The sequence below is a fragment of the Podarcis gaigeae genome (assembly GCF_964106915.1).
Source record: "Podarcis gaigeae genome assembly, chromosome: 8".
In the NCBI taxonomy this organism is placed as follows: Eukaryota; Metazoa; Chordata; class Lepidosauria; order Squamata; family Lacertidae; genus Podarcis; species Podarcis gaigeae.
In genome coordinates, this window is record NC_139684.1 from 2039827 (window position 1) to 2052349 (window position 12523).

At 43.7% G+C, this 12523-nt stretch overlaps 1 long non-coding RNA gene across 1 annotated transcript; it reads right to left on the reverse strand.

Annotated features, from left to right (window-relative positions):
- Positions 1-1098: 1098 nt before the first annotated feature.
- On the reverse strand, positions 1099-1966 carry LOC310851258. The gene is made up of 2 exons (XR_014567660.1): positions 1488-1966; positions 1099-1374 (listed from the first exon to the last, which is right to left on the reverse strand). It is a non-coding gene; the product is annotated as an uncharacterized lncRNA (long non-coding RNA).
- Positions 1967-12523: the final 10557 nt, after the last annotated feature.

Here is a 12523-nt window from a genome sequence, read left to right on the forward strand (position 1 = left end):
AGTCTTCAGATTTACACTCATTAGTTTATTATCCCCAAATTAGGCTTGTATTTTTCTCATAGCATCTAGTATTTCTCTAATCAGAGGGTCCTTCGAGATGTTGTTTTTATTGTTTTTATTGCACATTCATCATGATTTGGGCTCATGATGTTTTTTGGGCTGTTACACATCATCATGCTTTCAGTGCCATTTGTGCATGCAGAATATTTGGGGTGGTCATACTGCTTTGCTTCCCACTAGGGCATGTTCCATAACTTCCTGCTAAAAGCCTGCCACGTGTCTGTTTAGGAGAAACCTGGAAACGGGGGGAGTGCAGCCCCCACTTGTATTACTATAATATGGAATTTAAAAGAGAAATTATGAAAGATTGTCTTTATTAACCAACTAAACTTTTCTTTTTAAAATGTTTGATGGCCCACAGTGGAAAAGAGGATTCATACTCTCTGACCCAATCCCGAGGTGGGCATGAGAATTCAAATCTCTGTTGCTCCCACAGAATGTGACACGGAGCTGTGAAAAGCAGGGGGTTTGTGCAACGGTATCTGGTTCCCACAGAGTTGTATTAAGATGCAAGATGGAAACACCACAAAGTTTGCTGACATGAAGGACAGAGAATTTTGAATCTTTTAAGGGTGGCAGAGGGGCAAAGAGGCATAATCCCTGGAAGTATGCATTCTCTGATTCACACTTAGCTGAATACCACCTGTCACAGATAAGTACTGTACTTTGCAGCCAAGGTCAGGATTACATCTGCATTACAGATGGATTTAAAGGGAAACACAGTTTAAATCTTGCACAGTCACCCCCAGAAAGGGGAAGCAAGGCCTGGGTTAGGTCACAGTGCCAGTATCCCTCAGCTTGGATAAGGATCTACACAACACAGTCTTGGATTGGGGAGCAGCATGAAGTGAGAACAGGAGGCTTCTGAGGTCCTACACCAAAGGGCTGGCAAGGGAGGTGAGTGAAGGACAACTGGAGCCAATTTTCTCATATCTGGTTCCAACTTCAGCAGTGATGCCCAAACCCTTTCTCCCATGGACCACTCAAAAATTGCTGAGGGTCGTGGTGGACGACTTAATGATACACCAGCCTACTGTAGCAATGGTAGTGCACTGTGTTATATGCTATATGATTTTTGTAATACAATTTGAGTCCCAAGAATTCAGATTGTAATACATGAGGTGCAATGTGTTTCTGACCCTTTTCAGGCCACATCCTCCTGCCCATCACTTCCGGTCCATCCTGGAGCAGCTGTAGTTGCTGTTGCCACTGCCACCATTCACAACCACAGCCCTGGTTCTTCACAGACATGCTGCAGGCAGACGCCTGGTGGTCCATGGACAGCCGGCTGGGAACCCCTGATCTACAGCATCTCTGAAATGCAAAGAAGAAACAAATGCATCTCTTCAGTGGGTTTGCGCATCAGCCTGCCTAATATTTCATACCAGGCCTGGATCTTGGCTCTTACTTCCAATAAATGCACATACTTTCCTCAACAGGTTCTTTAAACATATTTCAGTTGAAAGAGGGGAAATAATGATGCACTGTTGCCATAGAGACAGCACTGTTTCTATGACAACCCCCTCTCCAGAGAAGATGCTCTTGTGGGTTCCATGGCAACCATGGGTCACCACCTTCAGGTAAACTGATATTTATACACTCATCCATAGCACAGGTAACACCCACGTCTGGTGGGCTGCATAGAAGCATTGCCATGGATACCCCTTCCGCAAACCATGGCAACATCTATCGCTACTCTCATGTAGAACAATAGAGCTGACTGCTAATCACAGTGACTAAGAAGAGTTGGTGAGATCAGCAAATTCCTCCACATTTCTGCTCTGACTGAGGCTGATTTATGGTTGCCCCCCCCCCCCCTTTTGGCATGACTCTGACTCTGCTCCTTTGATTCTTTCTCCATTTTCATTTTGCTGCATTTGCACAGTGGTCACTGAGCAGCCTATTAAACAGTTTGGTGGATCCCATCCGGTGGATCTTGGTTGGATCTTATCTTCTATAAAGAATAATTAAACTGGCCTCATTTTATAAGTGCTGAAGACTGGCATGGAAAGCAACATCAGCCCCTGAGGTTGGCAGGCCATGTTAAACCTCTGGTTGGGCCCCTGTAATACCAGAGCACCCGTCAGGTCTTGGATTCAGTAAGCAGCCCCTGACAGAGGCCTCATCCATACCTTTCAAGCCCCATGATGCCACGTCAGACATGGCTTCCCCCAAAGAATTCTATACCCTCCAGGTACCCCAATTTTCCAGGGACAGTCCTGGAATTATGAAAGCCATCCCAGCTTCTGAGTTGATCCCAGGTGTCCCTATTCCCCCCCCCCCCAGCACTCAGGGGGGGAGGAGGAACTGGTGCTTGTCCCCAGCAACAGCCATGATGGCAGTGGCAGCTCTGGGGTCCAGGCAGAAGGCAGGGCCAGCCTGCCTGAGAAGAAAGAGGAGCTTTCTTATATTTCCCCTTTCTAAAATTCCTTTACTGATGTGTCTTTATCTTTTTGTAAATCTACCAAATAATAAAATAAAATAAAATAGGGATCAAGGGGTTTTATCAGAATGGTGGAGGGTGTTTGTGCTGTGTCCCATTGGTGTTGTGGTGGTGGATATGCTTGGGGGGAGGGGAGACAAAAAGTGGGGGGTTGAGAAAGGTCAGTTTGGGGGAGCGAGAAATGTCCCTCTTTTCATCTGAGGAATGTCGGGTATAGAATTCTGGGAGCTGAAGTTTGTTAAGGGCGCTGTGAATTGTTAGAAACGCCCCTATTTGCCTTCCAGAGCTACAATTCTCAGAGTTCCCTGGGAAGAAGAATTTCTTGTTAAACCGCTCTGGCATTGTAGCTCTCGGAGGGGAACTGGGGACTCCTAACAGCACCTTTAACTACAATTCCCAGGATTCTATGGGGGAAGCCTTGATGCTAGTGTCACTCACACCGGCAACTTCAAAGGGGCACAGTCTAGACTCTAGAGAGAGGTTTGCTCCCTCAGAGAGGACAGGGAAGTTACATTTACAGTGGTACCTCAGGTTACATACGCTTCAGGTTACATACACTTCAGGTTAAAGACTCCGCTAACCCAGAAATAGTGCTTCAGGTTAAGAACTTTGCTTCAGGATGAGAACAGAAATTGTGCTCCGGCGGCGCGGCAGCAGCAGGAGGCCCCATTAGCTAAAGTGGTGCTTCAGGTTAAGAACAGTTTCAGGTTAAGAACGGCCCTCCGGAACGAATTAAGTACTTAACCCGAGGTACCACTGTATTTCCAAAGAACCTCTTTAGGATCAGCAGGTGAATTAGCATCCTTTTATGGAGCCCTACAATCCGAGGAAGGCTATAGTCCTGATGACAGGTGTGTGCTAACTTAAGGTAATGGCTGTGGTGTGCACCTCATGCCTGCTGCCTTCCTTCCACCGAGCCCCATATTATGAATTTCCCCCAAACCCCAGGGCACTATCATAGAGAAGCTGCAATAATCCTACTTATGAGCTACTAGTTTATGGGCCTCCAGCTATAAAGCAATACGGGGTCTGTAATTGTGGTGTGGAGTAGAGGCCTCATTACTATAAACATTGCTACAATTTAGTTGATGCTCTTGGCTTTGTTCCTGGGTAGTTATTAAACTAGCAGACAAACTGCTGCTTCCTTGACAAAGTGTTTTAAAAATGGGGTCATGCAATAATAGGCAAGGAGGATGGGCAATGGCTCCCCTTTGCGTAACTCATTTCCATGTCAAAGGTTTGTATTTGGTTCCCTGGATTTGTAAGGAAGAGGAGCAAACCTGTGAGAGGAGTCTCTTCCAATCATTCTGGCAGCAACAACAAAAGCAGCACAATCGGCAGATGTTTTATAAATCATTTTAAAATGACGGCCTAAAGGAGGATGACCAACCTTCTTGAGACAATAAAGGCACATAGGGCAGGATGTTGAATTTACAAATTCATTTTTCAAATATATTTTTCATTATTATATATATATAAAATAACATGAGATATGCAACAAAATGTTGCAGTACACCATCATCCACAAACAGGAGTGTTCCAGCTTTGATGCCTTCCTCAAGGCTAGTTTAGCACAGTGATTCCCAAACTCCTCTGCCACAGACCACTTGAAAATGGCTGAGGATCTTGGAGGACCACTTAATAATTCCACACATGTACCGTGCTGGATGCTGTACGATTTTTTTGTTTATGTTTTGTTTATTTCTTATATATTGTATTTTATTGTATTACAAATTGAATTCCATAGAATTCCAATTGTAATGCAGTTCAGTGCAATGCAATGCAATGCAATAGGCAAGAAAAATACAAGAAAAATCAGGTTAAGAACAGTTTCAGGTTAAGAATGGACCTCCAGAACGAAATAAGCTCTTAACCCAAGGTATCTCTGCATTATTGTTTTCTGCTAGCTAACACATGAGTGTTTAACCTTAGATCAAGTGATTAAGGTATTGAATGGCAAGTTGCCATTTTGAAGGGAGTTGCCTTTGGTTCTTTGTTCCCAGGCTCCATGGAATAGGTAAGGTAAAGGTAAAGGTACCCCTGCCCGTACGGGCCAGTCTTGACAGACTCTGGGGTTGTGCGCCCATCTCACCTAAGAGGCCAGGGGCCAGCGCTGTCCGGAGACACTTCTGGGTCACGTGGCCAGTGTGACAAAGCTGCATCTGGCGAGCCAGAGCTGCACACGGAAACGCCGTTTACCTTCCCGCTGGTAAGCGGTCCCTATTTATCTACTTGCACCCGGAGGTGCTTTCGAACTGCTAGGTTGGCAGGCGCTGGGACCGAGCAGCGGGAGCGCACCCCACCGCAGGGATTCGAACCGCCGACCTTTCAATCGGCAAGTCCTAGGCGCTGAGGCTTTAACCCACAGCGCCACCTGCGTCCCTGCTCCATGGAATAAGGACATGTAAATGGCTCTCCAGGAGCTCAGCAGCCTGGGGGGCTGGAATGCAGGCAATGAAGCCTCGTGTGTGTGTGTGTGTGTGTGTGTGTGTGTGTGTGTGTGTGAGAGAGAGAGAGAGAGAGAGAGAGAGCTATGTTTGTAAGCTCTGATAATAAGTTATTTTATTTCTAAGATGATGCTGAGCCTATGCTTGGATAAGCATATGTTATTTGGATGTATCTTTGATGTTTCTGTTATGTTTTGAAGAAAGTTCTTCAAGTAAAAAGTTGAACAATTGAATGGGTCTGGACAATGCTTCATTTCCAAAAGGAGTCATGCATCCAGTCTCTTTAAACTGTAATATTAATATCTGCAATAGGAACTTGGCTCACAAAAAGGCTTTATCTAGCCACTGCACCAAATCAGCTAAAGCAACTACAGAATGTACTGTTTTCCTTTCCCCAGGCAGCTGTGCTGAGGAATGCTGACATTCCCAGCTTCCTTCAGCAAGGACACATTCCAGTGGCTTAGGAGGCAGCTGCATCCCAAGACCTTGAGGGAAGGGGGCATCCTAGAGGAGCAAGATAGAAAGAAAGGGGGTAATATTTGTGCAGTTTCTACGGACATGTGTTTAGTTTTGGAGCTGAAAAGTGGTTGAGAATGTGTAGGTCAGCCTGTACAAAGAGTGAGAACCACTTGCAGAGCTGATGAGAGATCTGCTGGCAAGGACTGTAGCTCATGCCTTCCATGAGATGGTCCCAGGTTCATAGAATCATAGAATCATAGAGTTGGAAGAGACCACAAGGGTCATCGAGTCCAACCCCCTGCCAAGCAGGAAACACCATCAGAGCACTCCTGACATATGGTTGTCAAGCCTCTGCTTAAAGACCTCCAAAGAAGGAGACTCCACCACACTCCTTGGCAGCAAATTCCACTGTCGAGCAGCTCTTACTGTCAGGAAGTTCTTCCTAATGTTTAGGTGGAATCTTCTTTCTTGTAGTTTGGATCCATTGCTCCATGTCTGCTTCTCTGGAGCAGCAGAAAACAACCTTTCTCCCTCCTCTATGTGACATCCTTTTATATATTTGAACATGGCTATCATATCACCCCTTAACCTCCTCTTCTCCAGGCTAAACATGCCCAGCTCCCTTAGCCGTTCCTCATAAGGCATCGTTTCCAGGCCTTTGACCATTTTGGTTGCCCTCCTCTGGACACGTTCCAGTTTGTCAGTGTCCTTCTTGAACTGTGGTGCCCAGAACTGGACACAGTACTCCAGGTGAGGTCTGACCAGAGCAGAATACAGTGGCACTATTACTTCCCTTGATCTAGATGCTATACTCCTATTGAGCTTCATTCATGGGTTGAGCATGCTGCTCTGGGAAGCCCCTTCTCTCTTTTAAATGAGGGAGGGGCTTGGGGTCAGCTTTTGGGGGAGAAGTGGGGGGCAGGAGGTGTCAAGCGGATTGGTTGGCAAAAGGGTAGGCAGGTGTAGCAAGTGGAGCTAGAATATAAATATATTCTAGAATACAGAAAAATATAATATTCTAGTATGGTGTAGTGGTTTGAGTGTCAAGTTAAGTTTGCTGAGACCCAGGTTTAGGTTCCTGCTGAAAGTGGGTTTGTTGCCCTAGGACAGGGGTCAGCAACCTTTTTCAGCCATGGGCTGGTCCACCGTCCCTCAGACCATGTGATAGGCTGGACTATATTTTGGAAAAAAATAATGAACGAATTCCTATGCCCCACAAATAACCCAGAGATGCATTTTAAATAAAAGGACACATTCTACTCATGTAAAAACACGCTGATTCCCAGACCATCTGCGGACCGGATTTAGAAGGTGATTGGGCCACATCTGGCCCCTGGGCCTTAGGTTGCCTACCCCTGCCTAGGACAACAGAGCACTTTAACCAACTGTTGTGACGTGGGGTTTGTGATTTCAGCTCTCTTGACATAATATGCTGGAGACAGTTCTCTAGTGACACTTCTTTATTAAAGCAACAAGACTGAAGACTGAGGAGGGGAAAGCTACATTTATAGGGACAGGGAACTAACTAGAAAGGATACATTTTGGAGGGAACAATATCAGGCAATCACAGTCCTGCCTTTTGGAGGCAACCAATAAGACAGAGGATCCAAATACAGCAGCTTAAATGAACCAATAGTAGCTGTACCCTCTGGAACCAAAGGCAGTTACTTTACCCTAATGCAAATACAGACAACAATAATGCAGATATAAAATCCTTTGACTCAATACACAACACCAACTTCATTTCTGCTGACTCTAATGCCCCCTCTGCATCAGAAGGACTGTGATACTACCATAAACAGTTTGTTAAGGGTGCTTAGAGTTGTTAGGAGACTCCTATTCCCATCTCAGCACTACAATTTTCAGAGTTCCCTGGGAAGAATGATTAATTGTCAAGCCACTCTGCAATTGTAGCTCTATGGGGAGAGCAGGGGTCTCCTGACAACTCTCAGAGCTCTTAAAAACTACAGTTCCCAGGATTCTTTGTGATAAGCCATGGCTGTTTAAAGTGGTGTGATACTGCTTTAGATAGTGCAGATTTCCAGTATGCACCTGAATCCCTCTTGCAAGACTCTGACAGTCTGGAGGTGCCCTGAGATAAAGTAGGAGAAGAAGCACTTTTTTTTAGCACGGCATTAACTCAGGTAAACAAGAGTTTAGGACATATCTTCTGAGTCTTGGTCAGTCTCTGGCAGCTGCGGAAAGTAGGCCTGGGGGCTTAGCCTTGTGCCAAAAGCTGAGAATGTCTTTTTGCTTGGAACAACCTTTGCACTTGGCACCTGGGACACCAGTCCTTGAGGAAGCGAAGCCAGCTCTCTCGCTTCCTCACCCCACTGCTGCTTTGCTGCCCTTCCTTCCTGCCTCTCTCCCTCAGCCAGCTGCTGTCTTGAGGAGCACACATCTATCTTGTAAGGAAAGGAGCTGGGGAGGGTGCGTGAGTGTGTCACAGCTGAGCACAACAGGAGACCACCTCCAGCGTCAGCAGCAGGCTCTTTACCTCATCAGCTCCAGGATTTGTGGCAGTGGCGGCAAAAACAAAGGCCCCTTCCTTCTCCTAAGCCACCTGCAACCCACATCCTGTCAGCTTCAAGGCCAGGGCAGCTGGCTGGGAGGAAGGACTTACTAGGCCAAAGTCATGGGCTGGGAGAGGGTGACTCATCCACAGAAGCCAAACACTTATGCTCCGAGCATGATTCTTCCTATGGCATTGTCTGCCTCTGAGGTTCAGAGACAAAGAAGCATGGTGGCCGTGATTTGGAAAGAAGAAGCTGGATGTGGAACAGGCTATGGAGCCAGGCAGGGGATGAGGAGGAATACTCTCAGTGCTATTTCTCTAGAAAGGAGGGGCTGTAACTCACCATGAATGTCTCCCTTGTTCTCACATAATGACAATGGCGCTGCCCCGACAGGTGTCAGAAGTGAGTTCCAGTGGAAAACCCCCCTGAATACTCTGATTGTGAACATGTCACAAAGCAAGCCAGCACTGCAGCTGGAGAATTTGACACCCCGTGTGGTGCTTTGGAGGTGCAAGTTGATGTGGATATGGCACCAGATGAGGGAGGGGCGAAAATGAAGCTACTGATCTGGGGTCTGGATCTGATATGGGGCGTCAGGAAATGTTACCTAAGGATCCAGTCCCTGGGGGCATCTTCAAAAGAGATCCAATCGTGTCTGAGCTCCCACCAACCCAAACTTGCAAATGTGCCATATTTCTCTTCTGCCACACTGCAAAGTGGCAAGAGTGTTCCATTCTTCATTTCTTAACTTTGCGGCATGAGTTTAATAAGCAGTTCGTGTGCTGAGTGTTAGCTTGCCTCTGAGGCAAGCTCTGCCAATCTGCCTTTCTAATGATAAACCCTCTTGTTTCCAGGGCAAGGAAGAGCTGAGATTTCGATTTCTTGCAGATGGTCTGTGGGGATTCTGCAGGCCAACTCTGCACATGCACCATAAACCCTCTGCCCAGCCCTCAGTCAGAGTAGACCATGCTATGTTAGATGGAGAAAACAGGTGCCTTATTATTATTTTTACTGCTACTATTATTGCTTTTATTATTGCAAATGATTTATTAATCACCTTCTAAACCACCACTTGAAGGCAATTTGCACATCAGAGAATTGAAAACAGTAAAAAACAACAAATCAATTTAAAACCACACTGAAGCCATGGCCCATTTATCCACCTGGGAAACCCTGTGGGAACAAAAAATGTCTTCAACTCTTTCCAGAAAATGCAGATATAATTATTATTTAGAGTGTTTGTACCTTGCTCCTCAGCCAAAAGGGCTCCCAGAGTGTCTTACACACAATCAGTTAAAACAAGATGGTCTTACAGTAAATAAAAAAAAAGAGATACACAAGGGAAAAGGGATAGGGGGAGAAGAGGGAAAATCAAACTCGGGGACCAATTCTTAAGCAGTTGTTCTTTGTAAGGACTGGCTTGTATTGTTCAGGGGGAGGAGGTGCCAGATGTTGCTAGTCTTTTGGACAGAATGGCTGCTGCCCCCAATGGCTGAGGGAGAAGAGGCCTGGCTCCCAGCCATGGAATTCCCCTGAAGTATAGCAATAGGAAGGCTGTTCCATAGGCTATACAGAATAACCTGCTCTAAAACTCACTTGATCCTTGGAAATGACCTTATTAGCACTGCCCCAATACTGAACTTGGCTAGCATACAATTTTGTGATGATACTTACTGAACTAATAGGCCTTTAATCACAAGTTCAATTTCTGGCACCCTCCTTGAAGGTGACAATAATAATACTGAACGTGCCGGCTGTTGTGACATGGGGTTTGTGATTTCAGCTCTCTTGACATAATATGCTGGAGACAGTTCTCTAGTAACACTTCTTTATTAAAGCAAACAAGACTGAGACTTGAGGAGGAGAGAGCTACATTTATAGGGACAGGGAACAAGCTAGAAAGGATACATTTTGGAGGGAACAATCTCAGGCAATCACAGTCCTGCCTTTTGGAGGCAACCAATAAGACAGAGGATCCAAATACAGCAGCTTAAATGAACCAATAGTAGCTGTACCCTCTGGAACCAAAAGGCAGTTACTTTACCCTAATGCAATACAGACAATAATAATACAGATATAAAATCCTTTGACTCAATACACAACACCGGCCAACTGGAATCTTGCTTGATGGGCTGATAGCATCAAAGGTCTGGCAACCGTTGGAACCCACTGCTTCAGATTGGCTTGGAATAATTCAGAAGTAGTCCAGTCTTGGGCAGAGAGGCAACTCACCTTCTCCTGGTCTCTGCTTCTGTCGCTGGAGATCAGGGGTGATCTCAACAGACGGTCCTGTGCTCCCCTCTTCCATGCCCTCTCTTTGAAGGGGTGTCTGTTCCAAGTGCAGTTTAAAGATAAAGAGGCGGGGGCAAGGGCTTGAAGTTGCTTGCTAAAAGGTTTCATAATTGGCTGCTGTGTTTCTTTGTAGGTTTTTTAATTGTTTTTCTGCACTCTTGCTTAATAATAAATAATAATAAAATAATAAAATGTTATTTATATCCCCCCCCTCCCCAGCTGAAGCTGGGCTCAGAGCGGCTAACAATAAAATGATACACATTCTAAAATCATTTCATTATAAAATGAATTCAAATCAGATTAATGGCAATCAATTGGGCTAGGGTTCTGTGAGGATTGTCAAAGGAGGGGGTCAGACTGTGCCCTGGCCAAAGGCCTGGTGGAACAGCTCTGTCTTGCAGGCCCTGCGGAAAGATGTCTTTTAAAAAAATAAAAATCTTTTTTATTGAATTTCCATTACAACTAACAAAAGACATTAAACAAATCCAAAAACAAAAAACCAAAAAAACCAAAAAAAATAAATAAGATCAACAAGGCACAAAAACAGGGGAAAAACACAACATAAAAAACGGATATACATAACAAAAACCATTTCCGACATACAAGTTGACTTCCTTCCCTGCTGGATTCGGGTTTCTTGATTAAAAACTCCATTTTCTGCAGCTGGTATTGTTACTGGGTTAAACATCGTAAGTTTTATAACAGACCTGCTATAGTTGTTAAGTTTTTATGATTTCTTTCTGTATATGTCATAAATTTATTCCAGTCATCAATAAACTTTGTATTTTTTTGGTTTCTAATTTTTTGTGTCATTTTAGCTAATTCAACAAATTCAAATAATTTAGCTTGCCACTCCCTCACCGTTGGTATATTTGTACTTTTCCAATTTTGGGCAATTAGTATTCTGGCCGCTGCTTTCGAATATTGGAATAAGGTTTTATCTTCTTTTCTTATTTCATCTCCAATAATACCTAGTAAGAAAGCTTCTGGTCTTTTAGCGAAGGTGTATTTAAATTTTTTTTTAACTCATTATAAATTGAGTCCCAAAATTTCTTCACCTCCTCACACGTCCACCACATGTGAAAGAAATTGCCCTCTTTTGTTTTACACTTCCAGCAGGCCTTATTTCCTGTTTTATACATCTTATTTAATTTTGCTGGTGTTATATACCACCTATATATCATCTTTTCTAAATTTTCTCTTATTGTAACGCTCGCCGTAAATTTTATTCCGTTATTTCATAATTTTGACCATTTTTCATATTCTATATTATACTCCAGGTCCATTGCCCATTTTATCATAACCTCCTTAATTTCCTCGTCTTTGGTGTCCCACTCCAATAATATATCATACATTTTGGATAACAGCTTGGTTTTGCTCTCTATTATTTCTTTTTGAAATTTGGATTTGTTTTCATTTATTCCTACTTTTTTATCTTCCGTCCGTCTTGCATTTATTTGATGATATTGTAGCCAGCCTGTTAATTTTCCTTTCAGTTCTTCATATGATCTTAATGTCCAGCCGCCTTCGGATCTTATCAGTAGGTCTTCATAAGTCAGTCTTTGTCCTTCCATGTTTACTTTTTTGATTATTAAAATATCTGTTGGGGACAACCACCACAGTGTTTTCCATTCTAACATTTTTTTGTTTTTCTCCCAAACATCATATAGTGGTCCTCTAATAATATGGCTTGAAAACCCTTTGTGTACTTTTTCTTTATTTGGCCATAGGTAGGTGTGCCAGCCGTACCTATTGTTGAATCCTTCTAAATCTAATAAGTCGGTGTTTTCCAAAGTTATCCAATCTTTGACCCAACAAAGGCAGGCGCCTTCAAAATATAATTTTAAATTCGGGACTGAAAAACCCCCTCTTTCTTTTCGATCCGTAAGTAGTTTAAATCTAATTCTTGGCCTTCTCCCTTGCCATATAAATTTCGAAAGTGTTTTCTGCCAATCTTTAAATATTTTGGAGCCTTTAAGAACTGGTATGTTTTGAAACAGGAACAACATTCTTGGGAGTACATTCATTTTTATTGCCTCCATTCTTCCTATCCACGAAAGTTTAACTCTATTCCAGACGTCCAAATCTTTTTTAATTTCTTTCCACGTTGTTAAATAATTGTCTTGAATTAGGTTTATATTTTTTGGTGTAATCCAAATTCCCAAATATTTTATTTTTTTTGTGACCTTGATTCCATGTTGTCCTTCTAATTTTTCTCTTTCGTCCTTTCCCAGATTTTTGATCAGCATTTTTGTCTTTAATCTATTCAATTTGAAGCCCGATAGTTTACCGTATTCTTCTAATAT